We start from the raw sequence: 25355 nt of genomic DNA on the forward strand, positions 1-25355 counted from the left end.
TGCAACAAAGAGTAGCGCCTGCTTACCGCAACTAGAGAAAGCCCACGTGCAGCAACGAAGACCCAATGCAGTCAAAAATAAATAAAATAAATTAAAAAAAAAGAGTTTTGCCTTTTCAAAAAATTAAATCTAAAACAATGGAAATAAAAGCAAGCCCTAAAATTTAACACAAAGAAAGAGATGAACTTACCTGTATATCAAATTGTCAGCATAGCCACACAGAGAAAAAGAACTTCTTCAATTAACTTGAGCGTAGTACTCTATATACTGGAGTTAGGAGTTGTGGGATCCAACGTAAGAGCAAAAGAAATGTAAAGACATCAATAACTTGGTTTAGTAGGTTTGATGTTTAAAGTGGTATTGGTTTAGTAATCTTGAATCTATCATACATGTGTTATAGGAAAAAGCAAAGGAGTAAATATATTCATGTTGTTTGGTACCAGGGTTCTCACTGTGGGAGAAGGGAAATAACAAATATGGTATGATAGAAAGTAAGGAAGAACCCCATGATGATGGATTTGAGTTGGTAGTAGAATTACATTATTATTATTATTTTTTTATCTTAATTGGGTCCACTGAGAGGGCCTGAAGATCTGGAAGCCCTGGCACCCCAGTAACAATGAGCACCCCTAGGACCAAGCCACACAAATGGTTTCTAAATACCACTTATCACTAAAAGGAACCAGTACTCCTTGGAGAAAAGGCTGATTCCAGGACTGGAGCAGGGAAATTATAAAGTGAGCCTAGAACATTCTTGTCAGAAAGCAAAGAAGTCCTTAGAGATTAATAGGGTCATTCCAAAAGGACACTGGATCTGGCCTAAAGGGGCTTCCACTAACCATGCTTGGAACAATTTGAACCTCAAAAAGAATAAGAATAATGATGGTAATAGATTAAAACAGATTTAATTTTTTTTTTTTTGCGGTACGTGGGCCTCTCACTGTTGTGGCCTCTCCCGTTGCGGAGCACAGGCTCCGGACGCGCAGGCTCAGCGGCCATGGCTCACGGGCCCAGCCACTCCGCAGCATGTGGGATCTTCCCGGACCGGGGCACGAACCCGTGTCCCCTGCATCGTCAGGTGGACTCTCAACCACTGTGCCACCAGGGAAGCCCAGGTTTAATTTTTTAAGTCCTCTTCGTTAGCGGGGTGGATGGGGGAGAAAAGGACTAACAATGAAAAGCTCTTCTTTACACAAGAATGCCAGTTAATGAATGCAAAAAGAATAATAAAATATTCCCCATATTGCAACTCCCATTGTAAAAATTGACATAGATAAAGCTTATCAAAGAATACTAAAACAATGGATAAAGGATGCTAAACCATTGGCTAAAAGGTTGTTGGGGAGCAGGATATTAACACTATCTCAAAGAATCACCCTAGAGATTAACTCTTAATTAGGGGAAAAGGTAACTTTACAATGTAGAGATTTATTTATGAGACATACCTTAATCAAGTGAGGAAACAACATCACCAGTAATGGGACTGTCTATCACCTGGTACTATTTGTGCCAGCAATGTTTAACCTGAATCTAATCACGAGGAAACAATCAGAAGGTAGAGCATCTTACAAGACAACAGACCCAGGGTCTTCAAAAATGTCAGTGTTCAGGAAAGAGAAAATCAAAAGGTGGTGGATTGCTTTAGTCAGGAGAGAGGTGTTGCTAAATGAAATTCATGAATCTTGATTGGTTCATAGATCTTTTAAAAAGTAACTGCAAAAACCAATTTGTGGACAACTGTGGAAATACAAATATGGACTACAACGTAGATGATACTGAATCAGTATTAAATTTTGGACATGTGATAATTTGTGACTATGTAGAAGCCTGTCTTTGTTTTTGAATATGTTTGCTTCAGTATTTAGCAGCAAAGTGTCACAGTGTCTGCAACTACTTACCTTCAGAAGATTTGGGGAACAAATAAAACAAAAACAAAATAGAAAGATGTTAGGGAGAACAAAAGAACAGAGAAAATAGAACCAAAAAAGCAAATGTGGCAAAAAGTTAATAATTTGTGGATCTAAATAAAGGGTATAACGATGTACATTGTGCCACTCTTTCAACTTTTCAAAACAGCTTGGAGCTTTTCTAAAATAAAAAGAAGAGGGAAAAAACTTCCTAATTCTTTACAATGGCCTACCAGGCCCTACAGGACCAGGCGCCAGCCAGTCTCACTCCCCACTTTCTTACCTTCGTGCAGTGAGTTGATCTACTCTGGGTACCGCAAACACACCAGGCTGTTTCCAGCATATGTGAACTTTGCGTGGGTTCTGTCCACCTGAATTCTCTCCTCCCCATTCATCGTGTGGCTCACTTCTCTTCCTCCTTTACATCTCATCTATATAATGTTACCTGCTTAGAGAAGATTTTCTGTCCATCTTATCTCAAATGACCCTCTTTTTATTTGCGGGCTCAATTCCATTTTCCTGCTTTTTACAACCAGCAATTATTATATTTTTATAATAATTATTATATGTCTGGTTTTTGTTGCCATTGTTGTTCTCCCACCTCCTAAAGGTAAGTTCTATGAGTACAAAAACTGTGTTTCTCTGTCACTGATGTATCCTCAATGACTCCATAAATACATGGTGATCAAATAAATATTTGCTGAACAATGAATGAAAGCTGACGTGCCTGGGGTGGGTAGATACCACGGAGAGGGCCAAGGCTAGATCACACAAGACTTAGTTACTGATTTGGGTCCTTATTCTAAGAACAATGAGAAATCAATGGACTGTTGTAAGCGTGCGCACCATACAATACAATTTGCCTCTGTGTTCTGAAAAGGTTAACCTGGAGCAGAGAATAGAGGCAGCCAAGGAGAATGCCATTGAACCAGCTAGGAGGCTATTGCAGGCATCCCAGCAAGAGGTGACAACAATGTGGACTTGGGAGATGCCTGAGCAGATGCAGAAGACTGAACGGATTTCAGAGGTACTTTTTTCCTACGTTTTCCATTTCAGCACCAGCCACTGGGTTTTCCCTTAGAAACATAGAGCCAACTTGACTGGGAGATGCTTAAGATTTAGTCCCCATTCCAGATAATTCCCTTGAAGTGAACATTAGCATAAGATGAAAAAATTGTTAAGTTACGTCAAGCCGATGGTCACAGCGTCTACTGGTAGTAATAGCTAACTTTTTATGTGCCAGATGCTATTCTCAGCACTTTACACTCATTCAATCCTACATACCCTATATTTTGTTATTAGTGTCCTGCATTTAACTGAGGAGAAAACTGAGACATGGCACTATTGAGGAATAGTAAAGGTATCTGCTACGTGGAGGTGTTAGGTTTAGTTCAGGTAATGTTTGTAAAGTACTTATAAAAGTGGCTGGCACATGTTAAATAATAATTTGTTGTATAAACAGTAAACAGTGGAATTGGAATTGGGTAGTTTGGCTGTGGAGTCTGTGCAATTAACCACTGCATTCTACTGCCTCTTAAAGTTTGGACTGAACACCCTTGGAATTCTATTAAAAGGACTGAGTGCCTAGCTCCTGCTGCAAAGCCACCTTCAAACACAGGAAAAACAGTTTTACAATGCCAAAACTCGATATGTATTGATTACAAAGATTTGAATAACAGGTTCAATGAACATTTATCGAGCACCCATTATGCAGCAGGTATCTCTACCCTTAAGACGTCTTCAGTTTAGAGCAAGCCTTTCTCAGTCTGAGATTTCAAGAGTTAATCCCTAAGGCACCCACTGTATGTAATGCATTAATTTCACTCCTGTGTCTCTAGAACGGTATTACTTCTGTACCATCCTGAGAAAATTGGAAAAATAGTGACACAAATAATTCTTTTATGTCCTGTGGTTTATATGGGGAACGCCATGCACAGTTTCAAAACAGTATGACAGGTGTTATGGTAGAAGTGTACAAGGAGTAATAGCTGCAGAATGAGTATGATTTAAGAGTGACACCTCTGAAGTTAGGCAGATCTGAATTTGAATATAAGCTCAGCCACTTACAGGAAGTGACCTCAGGAAAGACATTTAACTTCTTAAAGTCCCATAAAGGTGTGAGGATTAAAATAGCATTTGTGAGTTATTTAGTAAAGTCCTGACGCATCGTGTGTTTCATTATGGTGGTTATTTTCATCGTCTGCTTATTAAGTCACTGGAATGCAAGCTCATGAATGTCTGTCTAGGACCACTATAGCCCTGACACCTAGAACAGTGCCTTGCATATAACAGCCATTGGATAAATATTTTTTGTATTTAATTAATAAATGGCATCCAGCAAGGAAGATCTCATAAAGTGGCATGTAGGCTAAAATGAATGAATGGATTTGCCAGTGAATTGCAGAGGGAAGCCCTTCCCGGCAATGAAAACATATGAGGCAATGAGAAAAAAGACAAGAGCACACAAAAGTTTACAAAAACTGTAAGTACATAGTTCTGTAAAACTGTCAGTATAGCGAAAGTGGATAATGTCAGGAGATGAAAAAGGTAGGTGGGACCTAGAGCATGAAGAGCCTTGTATAACTGCTGAAAAGAGTTGAACTACTAGAGTTTATAGGGCATAGGAGGCTGTGCCCAGCAGAGACATGGAGGGAAAAGTGGAGGAAGAGAAGCAGCAGAAAGAATTAGGTCTATAATATCTCAGTCTCATGGTCTGGGAGTCAAGATATGAAGGACAAGACATAGAAGTTTATTATTTATAGGTGCAAAGGTAACCAGTAGAGGCAGAAAAATAACCATAATTCTCTTGGCTAAATGCTTCTCTGTCATTGTAGGAAGTAAATAGATAATATCTATAATTGATACATGAAGAGATAACATTAGGAGCATGCTATATTCAAAGATATGTCAAAAGAACCAAAAGTAAATTATAAGGGTGATTGCTTCTGGGAAGCAGGGCTGGAGTTGTGGGCAGGGGAAACTTTTCGTTATAAACTTTTTTTAAATTTGTAGTAAACATTTTCTAATGTAATGTGTCAGAGCAAAGACACATTTCTTCATTAAGCACTTACTCTGTGTCAGCTGTAAGACCCCATCGTCTTAGTGAAGGAGGCTCCCCACTCCTGAGTCTGCAGAGGTTGCATCTTTTGCCATCTTTCTAAAGTATGCTAAACTACCATGTGCCTGAGAGCTTCTGCACTTTCTGTTCCCTCTATCTGTTCCTTCCAAATGTCTCTGCAGACTAAGTCCACCTCATTATTCAATGTTACCCTCCCCAAAGAGGCTGTCTTTGCCCACCCTCCCTGCACTTGCTCCCTTCACCCTCCAACCAGTCACTTTCAAGCCAGTTGGCCTCTTTTACTTTCTTCATGACACTTACAATAACTGAAATTACCTTATTTATCTGTTTACACTATGTCTTCCCCACCACAGTGCAAGCTTATGAGACAGAGACCTCATCCATCTTGTTTACTATGTCCCTAGTACCTAGCACAGTGCATGGCACATAGTAGGTGCTCAATAAATATTCATTAGGTATTCAATAAAATTTTATTAATTGGATGTATAGATGAATTAGTACTGTGCATTTTCCTATATGCCATCTCATTTAGTCTTAAGACCCTAATACTTCTCCAGTATAAATATATACATGTAAATATATATACACACACACATACACCAGAGGTGGGTTTCCCAGTCCAGACTCTTCCAAGTGCCAAAACTGTGGCTTCTCTTTCTTCTTCATTTTCAATGTCCTCTGGTGGTGAAGGATCTCACACTATTTTGAAAAGATGTTTTGTGTCCTGTTAAGAAGGGTAAAATTAACAGACAGCAGTTCACGTGGGAGGCTACCAAAGTCGTAGGACACAGGTGGACATCCTTCACCTGGATGAGCTAAGAGGCCGAGCGCAGGTGCTGTGATGACCTGACAGTGATGACAGTAGCACCTATGGCTCTTCTACACAAAGAGGCATGCTCACTTGAATGGTGGGGATGGGCTGCAGTCACTGGCCTCCCTTCCACATAGCTCTCCAGGGTTGGTCAGCAACCATCTCACATGGGCTCCCTCCCCACTCTGCCCTTTTGTGGAAGTCAGTCAATTGAATATTAAATGTCTCTTTCTCTTTGAATCCATGATCTAACAATCTCAGTTGTCCACAAGTCAACATGGATACATGTAACTACACGGAAGTGTGGGGCAAGAAAGAAAAACACAGCATTAATATTTCAGGACCTTTTCTCACTGCAAATATGAAAAACCACAACATTCTGTTACCAAAATGGAAATATTTAAAACCAAAATAGTACTATTTATACATCATATCTTGCATTGTTTTATAAATAGCACAAGGCGGTGCTAGTGGACCTCACATACATATTTTTTAACAACAATTATAGCCTTTCTGGTCAACTTTTGTATTCTAAAGACTTCTGTTTCTGATGAGCTATTTCAAGATTCTAGCTTCCTCAGAAGGAGGAAGCAGGATTGTGCCAATGTCATCTTTTTATTTTAGAAAATATTATCTTTATTATATGCTTTTCAGATTTCAATTACTGAGAGAATAACGATGTCATGAATAGTTTGATTATTTTTTGGTTGAGGGAAGCCAATGAATTACTGTAATTAATTGATACATAATGAGACCAATTTTAGTAAATCCCTCAAAACATACAATCTTTGCTTTATGCCAACAGGGCCTTAGTGATATTGGGAGGGAAGAAGGGAAATGAGAAAGGGGAAAAAGAGGAAATGCATATTTGGATACTTTTTGTTTTCAGTCATCTAAAAGAATATTTCTGAGTCTTTAGTCACAGAGTTATAGAATATTAGAGACGTAAAGGGGCCTGCAAATTTATACGTTTATACAGTAAAGGGGCCTGCAAATTTATACATTTATACAGTATTTTTTACAAACTTATCACGTTTTAAATATAGTTATGTCAAAACTTAAAGCTTTCTTTCATTGAATGCATGGAAAGTGGTCCTATCCTGTGGTCAACCAGACCACAAATGACAAAGCCATATGACCTAATTGACAAAGCCAGTCCTCATTTGCAAGCTAATCACTAAAATCCGACTTATTTTCTGTCAAAAAAAGTCTTATTTTATTTTTCAGTTCAGATGTGTTAATATTTCTTTTAAGCAATAGTATCAAAAACACTGAGAAGTAAGTTATAGAATCCATGTTGTACAATATATTTCTAAAAGCAATCAAGATTAAAATGATACAACTCTCATATAATTAATTTTACATTAGTTCATTGAAACAAAGTAATACATTTTTCATTACTTAATTTGCAGTAATACAATGTAGTACCCAGCTAAGAGTAGAAGTTATGTATGAATCAGGACCTATGAGAGCAGGTATGATATTCTTTAGGAAATGTACAATACATGATTCAAAATCTGAAATGCTTAATAAAAATATACACTGTTTATATTAATCACGGTAATTAAAGCTAGCTGCTGTAAAAAAAAAACTCCACACTTTTTTTTCTTAATTTTTTTTTAATAAATTTATTTATTTTATTTTTGCTGCTGCTCGCAGGCTTTCTCTAGTTGTGGTGAGCGGGGGCTACCCTTCACTGCGGTGCGTGGGCTTCTCATTGCGGTGGCTTCTCTTGTTGCAGAGCATGGGCTCTAGGCACACGGGCTTCAGTAGTTGTGGCACGCGGGCTCAGTAGTTGTGGTCGCGTGCTCTAGAGCGCAGGCTCAGTAGTTGTGGAGCACGGGCTTAGTTGCTCTGTGGCATGTGGGATCTTCCTGGACCAGGGCTCGAACCCGTGTCCCCTGTACTGGCAGGCGGATTCTTAACCACTGCACCACCAGGGAAGCCCCACACTGTTTTATTTGTCATTCATTTCATAGCCCCAGTGAAAGTAGGGTGACTCTGGGGCAGCTGTCTTCAAAATAGCGGCTTGGTTCCTTTCATCTGGTAATCTGCAATATTGAACTCCATGGGCCCAGAAGAAGGGAAAGAGAGCTTGAATAATGGTGCTGGGGGAGTTTATAACGAGGCCTGGAAAGTGGTGTCCATTACTTCTGCTCATGTTCCTGTGATAGGAACCCAGGCATGTGGCCTCAATCTAACTGCAGGGGAGAAAGGGAAATGTGGTTTTCCTGCACACTCAGGAAGAAGCAGCCCAGCTGATGAGCACATAGCCCATCCCTGTCACATAGCTAATAACTAATTGGTCCAGCAGCTAGCAAATTCACCTGTTGTTATTAGGAGATAGTAAAAAGTAAATAATTCAGAAGATGAAATAAAATGGGAATGTACTATAATCAGAATAAATATCTCATGATCTAGATTTGATAAAATAGGGTTTAGCTCCCTTATTGGATGATATACAACTAATCTGAGAAAAATCTTGTAAAAATCTTACCTGTGGGTGTTAATCAGTATCTTTAAAAAGTTAGTATTCCTAAAAAAATCCAGTTACACTGAAAAATAATCGGCATCGCTACCACCACCGTTCATAGGCTATTTGAAGGTGCTTTCCTTTCTAGCTAATGACAAGGGCCAGGATGAGTATTTTTGAAATATCTGAAAAGAATTGCTTTCCTTTAAAAATTTTTTCAGCTGTGTTTGCTTTGCTCTCATAGAATTTTCAAGGGCATTGCATTCTTTGATTGCAGTCCAGAAAGGGCAGAAGTACAGTCACCCCCACTACCCATTCTGATTTAATTCAGAATATCCCAACATCAGCCCAAATACCCTGGTTCTAAAGCAACATTTTGCTCTTATCAGAAATATGTATAAGGAAGACAGACATTGGGCAGTTTTTTTATGTGCTTTGATTAATTATTCAAGGAGGCTTCCCCAGTCATTTGAATTGTCCCTTTCTTAGGTAACCAGGAGATTTTTACATCTTGGGACAATGCACCATAAGAAGATTCCAGATAAGTGAGTGTATGCCTTTCTTTTCTAAAGTAGAAGAATGGACCATAGTAAAGGGAGAGGTGGGAACATAGAATGTATGCTCAAGACAGAGGAAAGAGTATGTTTAAGCTGGGGGAAAAATAAATAGGGCTTTATGGTCAAGTAGACAGGTCAGTTCCAGGCTCTGTCACTTAGAAGTTTGTGACTGGACAAGGTCAACGGACCTTTCTGAGTCTGATGCTTCTTTCTTTTTTTTTTTTTTGTTATTGGAGTATAGTTGCTTTACAGTGTTGTGTTAGGTACTGCTATACAGCGAAGTGAATCAGCTCTATGTATACATAAACCCCCTCCCTCTTGGACCTCCCTCCCACTCCTCCCCCCATCCCACCCGTCTAGGTCATCAAACGCCAGCTTCTCTTGGGTACAGAAGGTACCAGTAAATGGTAGTTCTTATTACAATCTTACAGGAGAGACCCATGTAGAAAAATAACATGAGCATGGCCTAGATCATAACAAATATGATCTTCTCCTCTCCTGAGGGAGAGAATCCTCATTGGCTTTTATACATTTCTCACATTTATTTACTAGATTTTAAACACTTCTGGGTTTACAGGAACTGTGCTTTACTCATTTTTGTAAACTCCTCAGTCCTAAGGACTGCTCTTGCACCTAATGGAAAAAGACGAAAGACTTGGGACTGAATCAACCATCTTCAGTTCATATTAGATGTTCGATGAAGATCTGAACAAATATGATGAGAGGATGAGAAGAATGAGGGAGAAAAGCTGGCTCTCCAAAAAGAACTCATAAAATCACACATGATGTAGGGCCCAAACCACAAACACTTAAAAGGCATTCAAAATTCTAATGAATTATTTCTAAGTTGAAGGAAATATTTCAGTAGAATGTCTAAAATACGTTTTTAATTCTGAACTTGATTAACAATAATTCTGAGTCACAGTTGGGATGTACAATTTGTGGAGATGTTAAAAAAAAAAACCATTCAAATGAGTGGATATTTAGGGGATATTTGTAGGAGTGTTTGGGACAGATCCGAAATGGGTTGTTTTATTTCATTTGTTCTGATTACTCATTGTGGGGCAATAAGTAACTAGGCAGATTAAGTACCAAACAGATCATTTGGGACAAAAAGAAACATCTATATTCAATGACTATAAATTTAGCCTATCCAGCCTCTTCTTGCCATATCTTCACACGATCCAGCATGGGGCTCAACTACTGGCTGTGTCAGTCAACCAAGAGTATCAGGTTCCTTCGCTAAAAAATATTCCAACTCAAATCATCTTGGCACACAATAACAAAAAAATTTCTTTGTCCAATAAAGTGACCAAATTTTAGGAGACTGACTAGAAACAGAAAAGCAAGTTACTAATGGAGCTTTTCTGAAATGTTACCATCAAGTGTCTAGATGTGATCTGGGGTTTGTTTGTTTTTCTATTCATTCTAAGCAGCGCCCATGGGGCCTTTCATTGGAGGTGTCATATCTTTCATTGACAATGAGCTGTTTTATTCTGTTGTTTTTTGAATATTTCCTCTTCTCCGTTCCCTCCATTCTTTCCTTCTGGGACTCCTCTTTGTTTTTCTTTAAATGTTTGGTGATTCTCGGTTGTCCTTCTGTTTGCATTTTCAGTTGTCTCTTAGCCTTTCCTGTATGTCTGAGTGCTTATCTGTTCAATGTTTCTGCTTCCTGTGGTTATAGGGGAGAGGCAGGACATGCTACCAGACTGAGTGGATCAGTAGCTCGTCTTCTGGGTACGGGAACTCCCACTTTCTTTTGGGGTACACACACCTCTTGGTTACTATCCTGCTTATAATGCCCAGGGGGTCCCATTGGAATTGCCTTTGCTGTTTGCTGCACAGCACAGGTGGAAGGAGAAGAAGAACTGCCTGATTGTTCCCACTGCTGTAATGCTACCAAAATCACACTGAATGTTAGTTTGGGACTGCCTCCCGTCCCTGTATTCGCTTTCCCCAAGCTTGGAGCAGTACTGAAGCCTGACTCACAACTTACAGGTGCCCTCTTCTTTAGTATTGGGCAGTGGATCCCTCCTTCAGTGTTATCCCAGTTCTACTTTCTGTCTTTCAGCAATTTCTGCAGAATTTTTGATCCATTTAGAGCAATTCATCTTGTAAGTCAACATGACCTCCAAATATCTATATATCTACATATCTACATATATATATATATATATATATATATATATAATATCTTTTAGGTTAGTTTTAGGGTTTAGATCAGGGGAGGAAGGCTGGTTGAACATGTGTTTGTTAATATTGCCATATTGATCCAATATCTCTGTAGAAGTTTTCCAACATTTTTAAGAGACATACTACTTTTCAAACAAGATCTCATGTAGAGGATCAACATATTAAACAGGTAAAAGCAAAACTGATCTAGTTGAAGTAGAGGAAGCAGCCCTGCATGTGAACTCATTGGTCTCCCTTTGGCTCTTCACTGCAGTTCCTGAGACCCTCAGGAACTTAGGGTTGGAATGGAATCCAACCCTAAGATTCTGTGGAATCTAAGATTCTAAGAGTCTATGGAATCTTAGAGCTCTGCAGAACAGATGAAAAACCATTGACAAGATTTATAGTCCAGGAATGCCTGGCCCATTATAGGTTCTTAATAAATACTAGCTATCATTATGGATAAAGAAGATGTGCTGTGCAGATGGAATGGAATACTACTCAGCCATAAAAAAAGAATGAAATTTTGCCATTTGCAACCACGTGGATGAGCCTAGAGGGTATTAGGTTAGTGAAATAAGTCAGACAGAGAAAGACAAATACTGTATGATATCACTTATATGTGGAATCTGAAAAATGAAACAAACTAGTGAATATAACAAAAAAGAAACAGACTCACATATATAAGGAAAAAACCAGTGGTTACCAGTGAGGAGAGGGAAGGGGAGAGGGACAAGACAGGGGTAGAGGAGTAAGAGATACAAACTACTGTGTATAAAATAAATAAGCTACAAGGATATATTGTACAGCACAGGAACTATAGCCAATATTTTATAATAACTATAAATGGAGTATAATCTTTAAAAATTATGAATCACTGTACTGTATACCTGAAACGTATAATATTGTAAATCAACTTATACCTCAGTAAAAAAAAAGTCCCCAATTAATAGACAAAAAAAAAAAAAAAAGTAACTATCACTATCATTACTGTTAAAAACATTGCCCCCGGGCTTCCCTGGTGGCGCAGGGGTTGAGAGTCCGCCTGCCGATGCAGGGGACACGGGTTCGTGCCCCGGTCCGGGAGGATCCCACATGCCGCGGAGCGGCTGGGCCCGTGAGCCATGGCCGCTGAGCCTGCGCGTCCAGAGCCTGTGCTCCGCAACGGGAGAGGTCCGCGTACTGCAAAAAAAAAAACAAAAAAAAAAAAAACATTGCCCCTCTACCTTCCCTAGCCCAAGGCCTTCCGTAGGTCCCCATACTAACTTCTGCCATTCATTCTGTCAGTCCCATCTTGGAGAGAAGGAAAAAAATTTTTTTAGAGAATCAACAGCAGTTGAGCACCTACTAAATATACCCAGGCACTCTCCCAGGCCCTCACATGTTAACCTGGCTTAATCCTTACAGTGATGCTATGAGGCAAGTGTTTGATCTCCAGGATGTGATGAAGAAATAGGAGCTCAGACAGACATAGCAGGAATATACACAAATTCAAATGAGTAAGAAATGTCCAGTTATTTTATTTTCTTAAATTTAATTAAAACTAACTCCTAGCATGACTCCACTTGAATGGCAGGAAATGACATCTCAGCCATTCAGGGACCTGACTCGGGATTCTGGTTCTTGCCCAGTGTGCTAACGCATGGAGGGGGCCTGTCCTGTCCCCTCTCTTCCAACTGCGTGTATATCTGCTGGATCCCCATTTTCTGTACTAGAAAAGTTTCCTCTGGAGTGAGCCACTCCATGGCTTCTGTGTGACTTGCGATGTCGAGGATCTTTGAGGGGTTGGGGCAGGTCAAGGTACATCCCACCTCACAGCCATCCTCTCTGAGCACTAGCTTCCTCCTCCGGCCACTGCACCGAGGCTACTCAGATCTCAGGAATCCTCCTACCCACAGACCCCCATTTTTAGTGACAGGTATGTTTGTCTTTTCCTTCTTGCTGCCCTCGAAGAGTCTCCCTTTCTCCTTCTAAGAATCCGTAGGGGACTTCCCTGGTGGCACAGTGGTTAATAAGGCTCTGCATTCCCAATGCCGGGGCCCAGGTTCAATCCCTGGTCAGGGAACTCGATCCCACATGCATGCCACAACTAAGAGTTGGCATGCCACAATTAAGGAGTCCTCGAGCCACAACTAAGGAGCCCACATGCCAAAACTAAGACCCAACACAACCAAATAAATAAATAAATATTTTTTTAAAAAAGAAAGAATGTGTAGAAGACTCTAGCAGAGTTTGAACTTTAACAAAACAAAAAGTGCTCCATGGAAATGTCTGCTTTCCTTGTGCAAAAAAAAAACCCAAGGCAAGAAATACCATGAGTCTTTTGCTGAGAAAGGGAGTGGTGAGCACAGGATATAGAGAATATGAAAAATTGATTCTCAGTAAGTTTTCCCTGCCTCAAAAATTAAGTCACTGATTGACCCAAAGGCCCGCAGTAGTAAGAGGCAGACCAACACCACCTGACTAGGACACACATGGGTAGACCAAGCTCCAGTCGCTGCAGGGCAGGTGCTCCTGGGCAGGGGAGAGCAGCAGCTGCAGATTCTAGCTCAGAGTGGCCCTGTAACCACATTGATGGAGATCACGAGTGGATGAGATCCAGGACTAGTGTCTTAGCAGAGTCTGTAGTCTGAGCCGAGAGCTGACTCACCTGCAGGGACATTCCATCATCTTACACTAGACAAACAGTGTGTCCCAAGGACAGAATCTAAATTATTCTAATCTTAGAATTTCTGCATCTTTAGGCTTATGTAAAGCTTTGCTTGCCAGAAACAGAATGACAACACTATTAAAAAGCATTTAAATGGAACAAACCCAGGCACTTTCTCAGATTTTAGTACATGCGTCATGTAAGGGAGAGTTAAAAGGAAGTGACTTGGGCTTCCCTGGTGGCGCAGTGGTTGAGAGTCTGCCTGCTGATGCAGGGGACACGGCTTCGTGCCCTGGTCTGGGAAGATCCCACATGCCACGGAGCAGCTGGGACCGTGAGCCATGGCCGCTGAGCCTGCGCGTCCGGAGCCTATGCTCCACAACGGGAGAGGCCACAACAGTGAGAGGCCCGCGTACAGCAAAAAAAAAAAGGAAATGACTTTTTTACACATAAATGTGCTTACAGATTTTCAAATTATATCCCTTTGAACAATAATTTCATATTTTTAGATGAAAGACTTTTAATCCTTTTTCAAACAACCAAGAATTTAATTTTGTTCTAAATTAATTTACTTGCAATGTTAATAGGAATAGTTTGTCATTACTCAGATATAAAATGTTAAATGGCCAAGGAGTTAAATCACAGAGAAAACTGAACAACTTAATTTTGGATCTATCTTTATTTTTATGTATACAGTGGTATTTTTATATTGACCTCAACTGTCAAAAACACATTAAAAATAAAAAAGCAGGGATGTGGGAGGTGGTATAATTCCTCTGACAGCCAAAATAGTGGTTATAATGTTTATGTTTTCATAAGTGAGACCCTTGGACCCACAATTTTTGTGTTTACCCCAGTTCACTTTTCCTTTACTAAACATTCTAGATGTGTTGTAAATTATGGAACAAACAAACAAACAAAAACAAGAAAATTGAAAGTTCAAGGAAAAACTCTCCTGAAGATACACCAGCCAAAGGCTACCACTGTTAACATTTTCATCGGTTTCTTTTGGGGTGTCTTCCTATATATGTGTTTCAGATTCCCACTATTGTTACTGTAACTTCTTTCTTTTATAGTCATGGTTGGCATTGCATTCTCTTTTTTCTTTTTTACTTATTGTAAAATAAGTATTTCCCCCATTTAAAAAGTAGACTCTTCACAAGCCTTTTTCATGGCTAATAGTCTATCATATGGCTACATTACAATTCACTTAACTAGAGGGATTGTCTTCCAGAAAATTCATTCCTCTGGATTCCATACCTTGCTTCTCAAATGTGGCTTAAGTGCCAGGGGTTTCTGGATGCCACAGGATAAATACCTTCTTAAAGTAACCAATTTCTGACAAAATTGGAAGAGGAGATTCATTCTAGATAAACCCAGTCCAGAATTATGGAACAGAACAAGAAATGTATATGATTTTTAAGATAAAGCAGGAAAAGGATTTTTTAAATTAAATGAAATGTGGTAGAAGAGAAAATATTAACATTTGTGAAACGTCATTGCATCCTGCAATGTGATGGTCTTTTGTGATTCATACAATATTTGTCTTTTTGCAACTGGCTTATTTCACTTAGCATAATGTCCTCAAGGTTCATCCATGTTGTAGCTTGTGATAGGATTTCCTTCCTTTTTATGGGTGGATAATAATATTCCTATAAACCAAATTTTGTTTATCTCTTCATCCATTGATGTACATTTGTGTTGCTTCTACCTCTTGGTTATTGTGAATAGTGCTGTCATGAACACGGGTGTGAAAATATCTCTTTGAGATCCTGCATTCAACTTCTTTGGATATATACCCAAATATATATCCCAGTGGGATCACTGGATCATATGATGGCTCTATTTTTAATATTTTGAGGACCCTCCCTGTTATTTTCCGTAGTGGTATAACCCATTTAAAAAGGAAGAAGACACACAAGGAAACATCCTATTTGTAGGTCATGTTGGACCAACATTCTTGATTCACAAGGGGCAGGAATTCACTTCCCCATGTCAATTGTCCCCATTCCTTTCCCTGACAAAGCCCTGATTTTTGTTCGGGTATCCATTCTTTCTTCAGAAGGCCCATTACTCAAAGAAATTTAACCTCATCCCCGGCTCTGGGGGTATATCTTGCTTACTCTAAACCGCTCATGGGAATCCCACAACCTTGCCATTGCATGCTTTAGGAGCTCAGACGTCAATCATTTATGGCACAGCTCTTTCTTGGGGAGTGTTACTGGCAGAGGAGTGGATATGTGACCTAAGTTGGCCCAGTCAGACTGAAGGGAAACGTTTCTGTGGTACAATGGGTAAAAGGTCTTTTTCTCCTACAGAACATGAACAAAGAAATGTGTGTCCCTACTTGTTCCTGTAAGCCATTTATTAACAGTGAGGACTCTGGTCTGGAGACAAAACTGATACACAAAGGAATACTGAACCAAGAGAATATCAAAGAAATGGAGTGCAGCCCTTATGACATTGGGCCTGGAGCCCTTTTGAGCTCTGGATTGCCTGTTAATAAATTTCTTCACAGTGTAAGCTAGTCTGAACTGGGTTTTCTGTTACTTGCAGCCCAAAGCATCCTACCTGATATAACTCTTCTCTGCTATTCAGGAACCTTTGGGGAAAAGTTTGAGAATCACCTATCCATCTTACAACTCTGAGGTCTAACTGCTCCTGCTGCATTTCCTCTTTACACGTTGGCTGGTCAGTGTAGTCTTCCCACCACCAACCTGGGGATGTCACACCCCAGGACATTTTAAAATCTAAGAGAAAGTTCCATTTTGTAGCTGAAGGAGAGATGAGGAAAGGGGATATCCCTCCTTCAGGAGATGGCCTATGACTAGATCTAATCTAGAAGAGAGGTTGTACCCTGCTGATGACTTTGAAGGGAATGGAGTGCAGGGCTACTGCTAACCCCTACTATGAATTAGAAAAAAAGTGCCCTTCCCAAGACACTTTACTTCCATATGATGGTAAACTGTCACAATATATTGATTGTGTTAGCACAAAATATTTTTCTCTCATTTGCCAGAAAATTGTCATAATGAATCTACAAATGTATGCTATCTAGGGTGTAAATAGTTCTCTCTTATATCTGGCACCATTGAGCATGGTACCATCTGGACATAGAGCAGGGCATCCTCTTAGAGACAGAACACAGAATGCCGAGCAGATGAGAAAGCTGGTGGAGATGTACTTGCAGTCCACTGACTTGTAGTTCAGACATAATTTTGATACGTAAACACCTTTACCAGGTGAACTAGGATAGATAAGGGTTTTGTTTTTTTAAATTTGTCATTTTAAAATAATTTCAGACTTATAAAAAGATGCAAGAAAAAGTCACCAGGAAACAAAAATCAGTTATCATATATCCTTCACCTAGTTTCCAAATGTACACAATTATGTAATAATAGTACAATTATGAAAAACAGAAAATTTACTTGGATACCATACTATTAACTGATATATAGATCTATTCAAATTTCCCTAGTTGTCACACTAATGATTTTTTATGGTCCTTGATCCAATCCAGGATCATATATTGCATCTAGTTGTCATATTTTCTGTCTTCTTCAGGCTAAGACAGTTCCTCAGCTTTTCTTTGTCTTTCACGACATTGATACTTTGGGGGAATATTGGCCAGTTACTTTGTAGAATATCCTTCAAGCTGGGTGTGTCTGAGGTCCTCATGATTAAATTTAGCTTACGCATTTTTGGAAAGAATACTACAGAAGTGATGCTGTGTCCTTCTCAGGGTGTCATTTGAGGAGTCATGTGATGTTGGTGTATCTCATTACTAGTGACGTTAACTTTGATTACTTGGTTACAGTGTTGTGAGCCTGATTTCACCACTGTAAAGTTACTGTTACTCTCTTTTTTTTTTAATTTTATTTTTGGCTGTGTCAGGTCTTCATTGCTGTGCGCGGGTTTTCTCTAGTTGCGGCGAGCGGGGGCTACTCTTCATTGCAGTGCATGGGCTTCTCGTTGCGGTGGCTTCTCTTGTGGAGCAAGGGCTCTAGGCATGCAGGCGTCAGTAGTTGTGGCACGTGGGTTCAGTAGTTGTGACACATGGGCTTAGTTGCTCTGGGGCATGTGGGATCTTCCCAGACCAGGGCTCTAAGCCGTGTCCCCTGCATTGGTGGGTGGATTCTCAGTGACTGTGCCACCAGGGAAGCCCCTGTTATTCTCTTTATAATTAATAAGTATCTCGTGTGGAGATACTTTTTAAATATGCATATATCCTGTTTCTCATCAAACTTTGTCCCACTAATTTGATGAGTCTTAACCTACAGCAATTATTACTGTGGTATTGGCCAAATGTGAGGCCAAGATTTGGGCTTTAGAATAAAGTTGGAAAGAGTCTCCAGAAGTAGGTGAGGAATATCTCGCAATCTGACAGGTGATAAAGAGCAGTTTGGAATCAGACGGATTCACATTCAAATATTGGCTCCACTGTGTATTAGCTGTGTGGTTTTAAGCAGTCTACCTTATAGAGTTTTTATGGTGGTTATAATGAATAGAAATAACTTTGCACAGTCTCTGGCACACCATAAATGCTCAGTAAATTTTTAGCTATTATCATAATGATTTTGGTTATTGTAAGAATCTTCAATAAAAAGAAAACCCAAAGGTACTTTCTTGGCATAGTTCCTTACGTAAAAAGTGCCGTTTCTTTTTTCTTTCTTTCTTTCTTTCTTTTTTTTTTTAATTTTTAGCCTTTTATTAAATCTCAGTGGAAAGAAAATACTTCTGGTGTACCAGTTAAATGAGCAAGAAAGCACACTGAATATACACACACAGGCGTGCACGCGCGTGCCATATGCCCAGCACTTTGGATGTAATGACAAAGGAGAGAGACTAGCTGAGATTAAAAGTATTATAAACATAATATCCAGGATTATTGAGCACTTTAGCAGATACTGCTGGGTTTTTTTAAGCCAGGAGCCAATCTCCCATTCATAGTACAACTCTGCTGTATGAGTAACTGGAAATGTTATGGGCTAAAAAAAATTTCTTTCCCAAGTTCCCTTGCGGTCAGAGGTGGCGAATATGGCCAGTAAACAAAAGTCTGCTAGAGGTGACTTCAAGGAAAACTGCTGAATTTTGATAAAAGAGACACAGCTGACATGTGCCTTTTAACCTTCATTCTCCCCCCTTCTTCCTGCCTGGAATTCAGAAGCAATGCTTGTAGATGCAAGAGCCAGCTTGCAACCTAGGGACAGAAAGCCACATACTAAAGATGGCAGGGCAGGAAGATTAAAGGAGCCTGGTTCCTTCTGCACCCGGTCTTCTCTTTTTATAAATGAGGAAACTGAAGCTCAGAGATGTTAAGCAAATGATCTATGGTCAGTTAGCTCTTAAGCAGTGCAGCTGAGATTCAAATCTACGTCTATATGACTCCAGAGGCGTCTATTTTCTACTACAATACAAAGCTTCCTGAACATATCCAGAACTCTTTCTTCCCGCATTCACACAGTATGATGGACAAAGCAAAGTGTGATGGGCAAAACAAAACGTCCAATGTCTGACGGCAGAGCCACAAATATTACTTATTCATTCTCTTCGTTGACTACCAGCAATCCCAGTCTGATAAGCAAACATGACCCCTGACACTTCATCTTCTACTCATGCCAGTAAATAAGGCATCAAACCGTGATAAGCAACTCCTGATGAGTGTCACCAACAAGCAGTTGCCACCCACAGAGCACATCCACAACATCATGGCCTAAGTCAGAGGTCACAAAGAAATGGTAGATGTGTTTTGATTCGTTGGCTTGGACGCTTAATTAATTGCTTGAGCTAAGAAATATCCCATAATAATTGAGATTTCTTGCTGCTCTTACAAAACCGTGGCCTGAATTCCTGGGTGTTACCATTTGACTGGAGCTGCCCCTACTCCAGTACACCATTCCGTTCCGTACTGCTTCTCTGATGCTAAGCTAGAGTATCTGTTTCCAATTATCATCAGGTTTGTTCTCTTCTTCATGTCGACTGAAAAAAAGATGCACAACATGAGAATTGTGAGTTAAGTTTTATTGGGGGCAAAATGAAGACTATAGCCTGGGAGACAGCCTCTCAGATAGCTCTGAGGAACTGCTCCAAAGAGGTCAGTATATGTATGTGATTTTGGTGAAGAGGGATACATGCAACCAGGCACATATTTTGGCAGAAGGTTACTGCTGGTCACAAGAAGGTTGCTGCTGGTCACGAGGAGCAGATGTCTCCGGTAATGATTTTAGTGCTTTTCTAGATGTGAGGAGATGCAAGAAATCGGGCTCATAAAATATCCTGAAAATATCTAATTATGGGAAGACCTGTTCTGCCAGTTTTTCCCGAAGCACAGAGTACCTCATTTCTGATCTCCACCCTGAACTCCTTTCAGGGTAAGCAGGTCAACGACTGCAGTGGCTGGTGACCTAATCCTTGCAGAGGCAGATGGCAAGTGACAAGTTTTAGTTGGCATTATAATAAAAAATTTTCTCTCTGTTAAATATTTGATCTTTATCTAAAACAAAAATTGATAGATAGAGCTGTTCCTTATACCTGGCCCACTTAAGGCATTTCAGTTACTTACCAGGAGGCACAGAGTTGAAAGAACACTCAGACATGTGCTTTCTAAATCTGTTTTCATATTAACACCCCTTCTAGCTCATTCACAGTAACCCCATTCCATGTGTGTTACTTTAGCAAGCCTTACCAGCAACTGTCAAAGTAAGTATTATCTTTCTCATCAGGATAGGATAGATTAGATGATTTTTCAGAGATCTTGTTGTGTAATTACTGTGTTGGTTAGCATTTTGACTGCGGTTTTGTTGATTGGCACAGTTGTTTTCTCTGAGTATCCTTTTGGGAAAACAGGAATGGGTGAATAGGTGGACCAGTGGACCTTTGTTTCATCTAAATTGGTGACCTCACATCATTGCTTCTTCACTACCCTTTTCGTTAGCATTATAAAATGAGCTAATTATTATTGAACACTCTGTGTCAGGCACAGTGCTAAGAGATTCACATGCATTGATTTGTTTATTCATCATAACAGCACTCTGATATCTGTCAAAGGGTAAATTTTTTTGAAGTTGAATCATGACTCACATTCAAATATAAAATAAACGTATGTTTCTGGTTTTATTTAACATATCAATTAATGATATAATAACTAAGATGTTACAGCCAGTCCAAATGAGAATCCAAAGAGCAAATACATTAAGCCATCAGGAATGCTTAAATGAACTTACTTTATTGGTGTAAAACTGATCTTTATCCATGGGACAGTAATCAGTTGCATACCAGTAGACACAATTTGCATTTCTATGAATAAGAACATTTGCATTAGGGCTTCCCTGGTGGTGCAGTGGTTGAGAGCCCGCCTGCCTGCCGATGCAGGGGACACGGGTTCGTACCCTGGTCCGGGAAGATCCCACATGCCGCGGAGCGGCTGGGCCCGTGAGCCATGGCCACTGAGCCTGCGCGTCCAGAGCCTGTGCTCCGCAAAGGGAGAGGCACAGCAGTGAGAGGCCCGCGTAACGAAAAAAAAAAAATTGCATTACTCTGTTTTCTACAAATTATAGAGTTGTGAAATAACTCAAAGACAGTGAAATGCAGAGATAATCTGGATGAATAAACTAGATAGGACACCCACTAATCTTTTCTTATACTCATTTCAGAGTATTTCACAATTTTTCCTGAGAAGTACTTCTGTTGTTATTCCTCTTTTCCAAATAAGGAAACTGTAGCCAAAAGAGGTTAAGTAAATTTTCCAAGGTCTCATAACTAGTAAGTAGTGGAGTCGTGTTTGAACACAAGTCTTACTGAATCTGGCAAAAGTAATGCAGTTCATTAAATCATTTTTCCTCTTGGATTTATGATGCTTGAAAAGTTCAGTTCAAAGCAAGCAAGAATCAGAAAATGGAAGCCCACTGTTTCTTGCTTTCTTCAAAATAGATATTATAAACTGGTAGCCTGAATTCAGCAGAAGGAAATTTTTTTATACACAATGTTTAACTTTAAAAATTTTTTAAAGTGAGTTATGACCATTATCAGTTACCTATTGCTGAGCAACAAAATATATAAAAAAAAAATAGTGGCTTAAAACACAATAAGAATCTATTATCTCAGTGTCTTAGCTGGGTGGTTGTGTCTCATGGTCTCCTGTGAGGTTGCAGATGTAATGTTGGCTGGGGCTGTATCATCTAAAGGCTTGACTAGGGATGGATGATTCACTTTCAAGGTGGCTTACTCACACGATCGGCATAATGGTGCTGACTGTTGATGGGAGATCTCAATTATACCCCATGTAGGCCTCTTCACAGACTGCTTGACTGTCCTCATTTCACAGTGGCTGACCTCCCCTAGTGTGAGTAATCCCAGAGAAAGCAAGACAGTCTTTCATATGTTTTATGACCTAACCTTGGAAGTAGGTCACATATCATCAATCCCGTCATATTTTATTGGTCACTCAGACCAGCCCTGACACAATGATATACGTTGCGTAAGTGACGACACAAGGACATACAGTCACTTGTGACTACACAAGTGACTACACGAGATCATTGGAGATCATCTCAGGGACTGTCTATCACATGAACATTTAAACATCACAAGACTTCACATAGGAATCTGGATTTCTGGCTGCTCTAGAAAGATCAGATCTGGCAACCCTGCATTCCCGCATGACAGTAATTAGTTGGAGTTGAATGGCTACCACTCACTTAGAAAGAATATGCACTTCCTGAATTCATCCTGGTTCCCATTCAACTCACTTAGGTAACCTACTCAGCTCCTGTGCAATATCATTGACTTTTGACAAATGAAATGTGTGCAGAGTGATGCACCACTCATAGACCTAACTCCTAAAACATCCATGTGATTGTCCATGCTCTCTGTCCTCTTCCAGCTGCTGGCTGGATATCCATACTCAGAGCACCTTTGCGAGTCATGCACTGAAGATGGTAGAGCCTCTGTTAGCCTCATCTCTGACTGCACGGTGCAGAGTTCCCTCTCTCCACACTCGCCCTCACCCCTACTCTGGACTGTGGAGTGAGAAATGAATTTGATTGCGTTTGCTGTCTTAAGGTACTGAGATTGAGATTTGGAAGTTCTTTTTATGCAACTAGCAATAATACTATAACAAAAGTCACGAATGGGACCTTGAAGTGGGGTACTCCTAAAAAAAACCCCAAAACCTAAAATAAGTGGCACTGGCTTAGCGTGCCAGTTGTGGGAAGAAAGGAAACTGATCCCAGAGGCAGAAAAGGTGGCAATCCATGCTGTGCATGGCAAAACACTTGGCAAAAATTCTCTCTTGAGAGGAAGACCATATGCTTACAGACTGCTGGCTCCAAGAGAAGCAGTTGGAAGGAATCAAACTGTTAGTGCATTTTGGCCACAAGTGACTGGCAAGTTTTGGTAGTTTGCAGCAAGAAATGAAAGAAAATAGGAAAATTACATAAATTGGGGGTCTTGAAGTAGACTACTTCTAGACCCCAAATAGTAGAAAATAAGAGTGAGAAAACTGTGAGCAACACAGGACTGCTCAGTCACCACCACCTCTTGGCACAAGCCACGTCACACGTGGCTTTCCCTTTCAACCTGATAGCATCAAGGTGGCTGCCAGTAAAAAGAGGGAGGCATGAGGATAAGGGAACAAAGACAGAAAGGATATTGAGAACTATGTCTAGGAAAGTGTTTGGGCTGTAGTTTGTGGCAGAGGAACTGTCTAGAAGGAAATCAATGGGAAGCCTGTTAGGTTTCTGAGGAAATAGTATTTCCAAAGAAAACAGAAGTCTGGGACAAAGCCTAGTCAAGGCAGGAAACAACAACCAGCTTTGGACTCCCAGTTTTCCATGAGAAGGAAGCAGACTCCAAAATCTGCATAGTCCCGGAAATAATTTACCCTCTTATCACCCACTTCAGATATTGCCACAGAGGATAATGAACAACGAAGAGAATTCCTGAAGAGTGGAACCAGGGGTCACAGAAAAATATGGACAAAACAATGCCTCTCGTAGAGGAGAAACAGAGTCCAGTCAAAGACATTTCCCAATGCTTCCTGGTCAGGGAGATGTCACAGTGCCTGACCTACCGCTTTGGACCACTGCCGGCTTTCTGTCTTTCATTTCTTCCCTTTCCGTATGGGACACTGAAGTTCCTTGTCTCTGCTTACCAGTGTATATTTGGGGAGGAGAAAGGAGCAGGGGGCAGATGACTCATCTTTTTAGTTTATAAATTACTCAACCAAAAAGAACCACATGTGAACCAGATAGAGCTGACTGAGCATCACCCAGGGCTTTGAGCTGGATTCAGCAGTGACTTCGGATAATGTTCTAGCGGGTTGGGTGGAGAGGAGTTTATTCTATAAGTGGGAGGAAGGATGAAATGGAAAGTTATTGACCAAAAGGGAAAATAGTGGCGGAGACTGACCATGTGTTTTCCAAGGTCATTTCTTTTTCTTCCCAGGCATTAATTTAAACTATATTTCTCAGGCTCTTCTGCAATTGGGGTGGGTGGGTGGAGGGGCACATGACTGAGTCTGGCCAATGAGACAAAGTTGATGTATGCTGTTTCCAGTCTTGGTTCCTAAAGCACCTCCACATTCCTCTCTGTTGTCACTCCTCTGCTAGCTGATGTCAACATCTAGGGCAACACGAGTTTCCTAATTAACTGCACAGAGCAGACACCCCCAGCTGACAACATTGAACTCTTTGTGAACAACAAATACACTTTTATCGTATTAAGTCGCTGAGATTTTGGATTTATTTATTACAGAACCTAGTATTAAGTATGCTGACTAATAAAATTTCCACTGTACTAATTTAACATGCTAAATGTTATTATGACCAATGGGCAGCTTAAGGTTTCCTCGGAGATTCCAGAACTTTTAAATACATTATTTCAGCTGTTGGATGACTGCAGACTAGCTGATATGACAAATAAATTTTAATTTTCTGGGGGTTGCATTGATGACACAAATATACCCATCCATAATGGAATAATGAATGTCATATCTAAACATGCCTGAAGGGTGGACCAGAAATGGATGCCAAGGGAAGTGGTTAAAACTATTTTCAGGGGCTTCCCTGGTGGCGCAGTGGTTGAGAGTCCGCCTACCGATGCAGGGGACGCGGGATCGTGCCCCGGTCCGGGAAGATCCCACATGCCGTGGAGCGGCTGGACCCATGAGCCATGGCCACTGAGCCTGCGCGTCCGGAGCCTGTGCTCCGCAACGGGAGAGGCCACAGCAGTGAGAGGCCTGCGTACCGCAAAAAAAAAGAACAAAACTATTTTCAGGTATGGTCCTAGGCCCAATCCTAAGTCAATATCACAGATGGTCTATTGTAAAACATCCCTCAAAAGAGGGGGTTGGTACAGGAAAGAAGAGGCAGAGAAGCTAATCAGAGGACAGCCAGGCATCACAGACTTTAGCAACAGCAAGAAGCCACCACCATCCTTAGGCTGGCAAGACGCAGCGAGAAGGTGGTATCATCAGATCCCAGGAGTTACGATCACCCAGCAGAAGACAAAGTCAAGACAGGCATGTCCCATACCTGCTGGAGACTCAGAAGAGGGGCAGCAGCTTCGGGGAGATGCCTCCCAAGGCAGCAAGGGAAGGAGAAGACAACTCTGCCATTCTCACCAGCGCCTCCCATCGACTAAGCCAGCTGGAAGACAGCTGACCCTGGATCCTGAGAGAGCCGGCCTTCGGGAGCCAGCAGCAGGGTA

General features: G+C 40.6%; 1 protein-coding gene across 2 annotated transcripts in view; it reads left to right on the forward strand.

The window, feature by feature from the left end:
- PANK1 (pantothenate kinase 1) overlaps window positions 1–25355 on the forward strand; it is a 107849-nt gene that overhangs the window by 3165 nt on the left and 79329 nt on the right. For both annotated transcript variants that reach the window (XM_082854684.1, XM_082854685.1), the window contains exon 2: window positions 2788–2934. The gene's annotated coding sequence lies outside the window, so the exon portion shown is untranslated. The remainder of the gene's footprint in view (window positions 1–2787; window positions 2935–25355) is intronic.

Source organism: Leucopleurus acutus (genome assembly GCF_964270905.1).
Source record: "Leucopleurus acutus genome assembly, chromosome: 14".
Classification (NCBI taxonomy): Eukaryota; Metazoa; Chordata; class Mammalia; order Artiodactyla; family Delphinidae; genus Leucopleurus; species Leucopleurus acutus.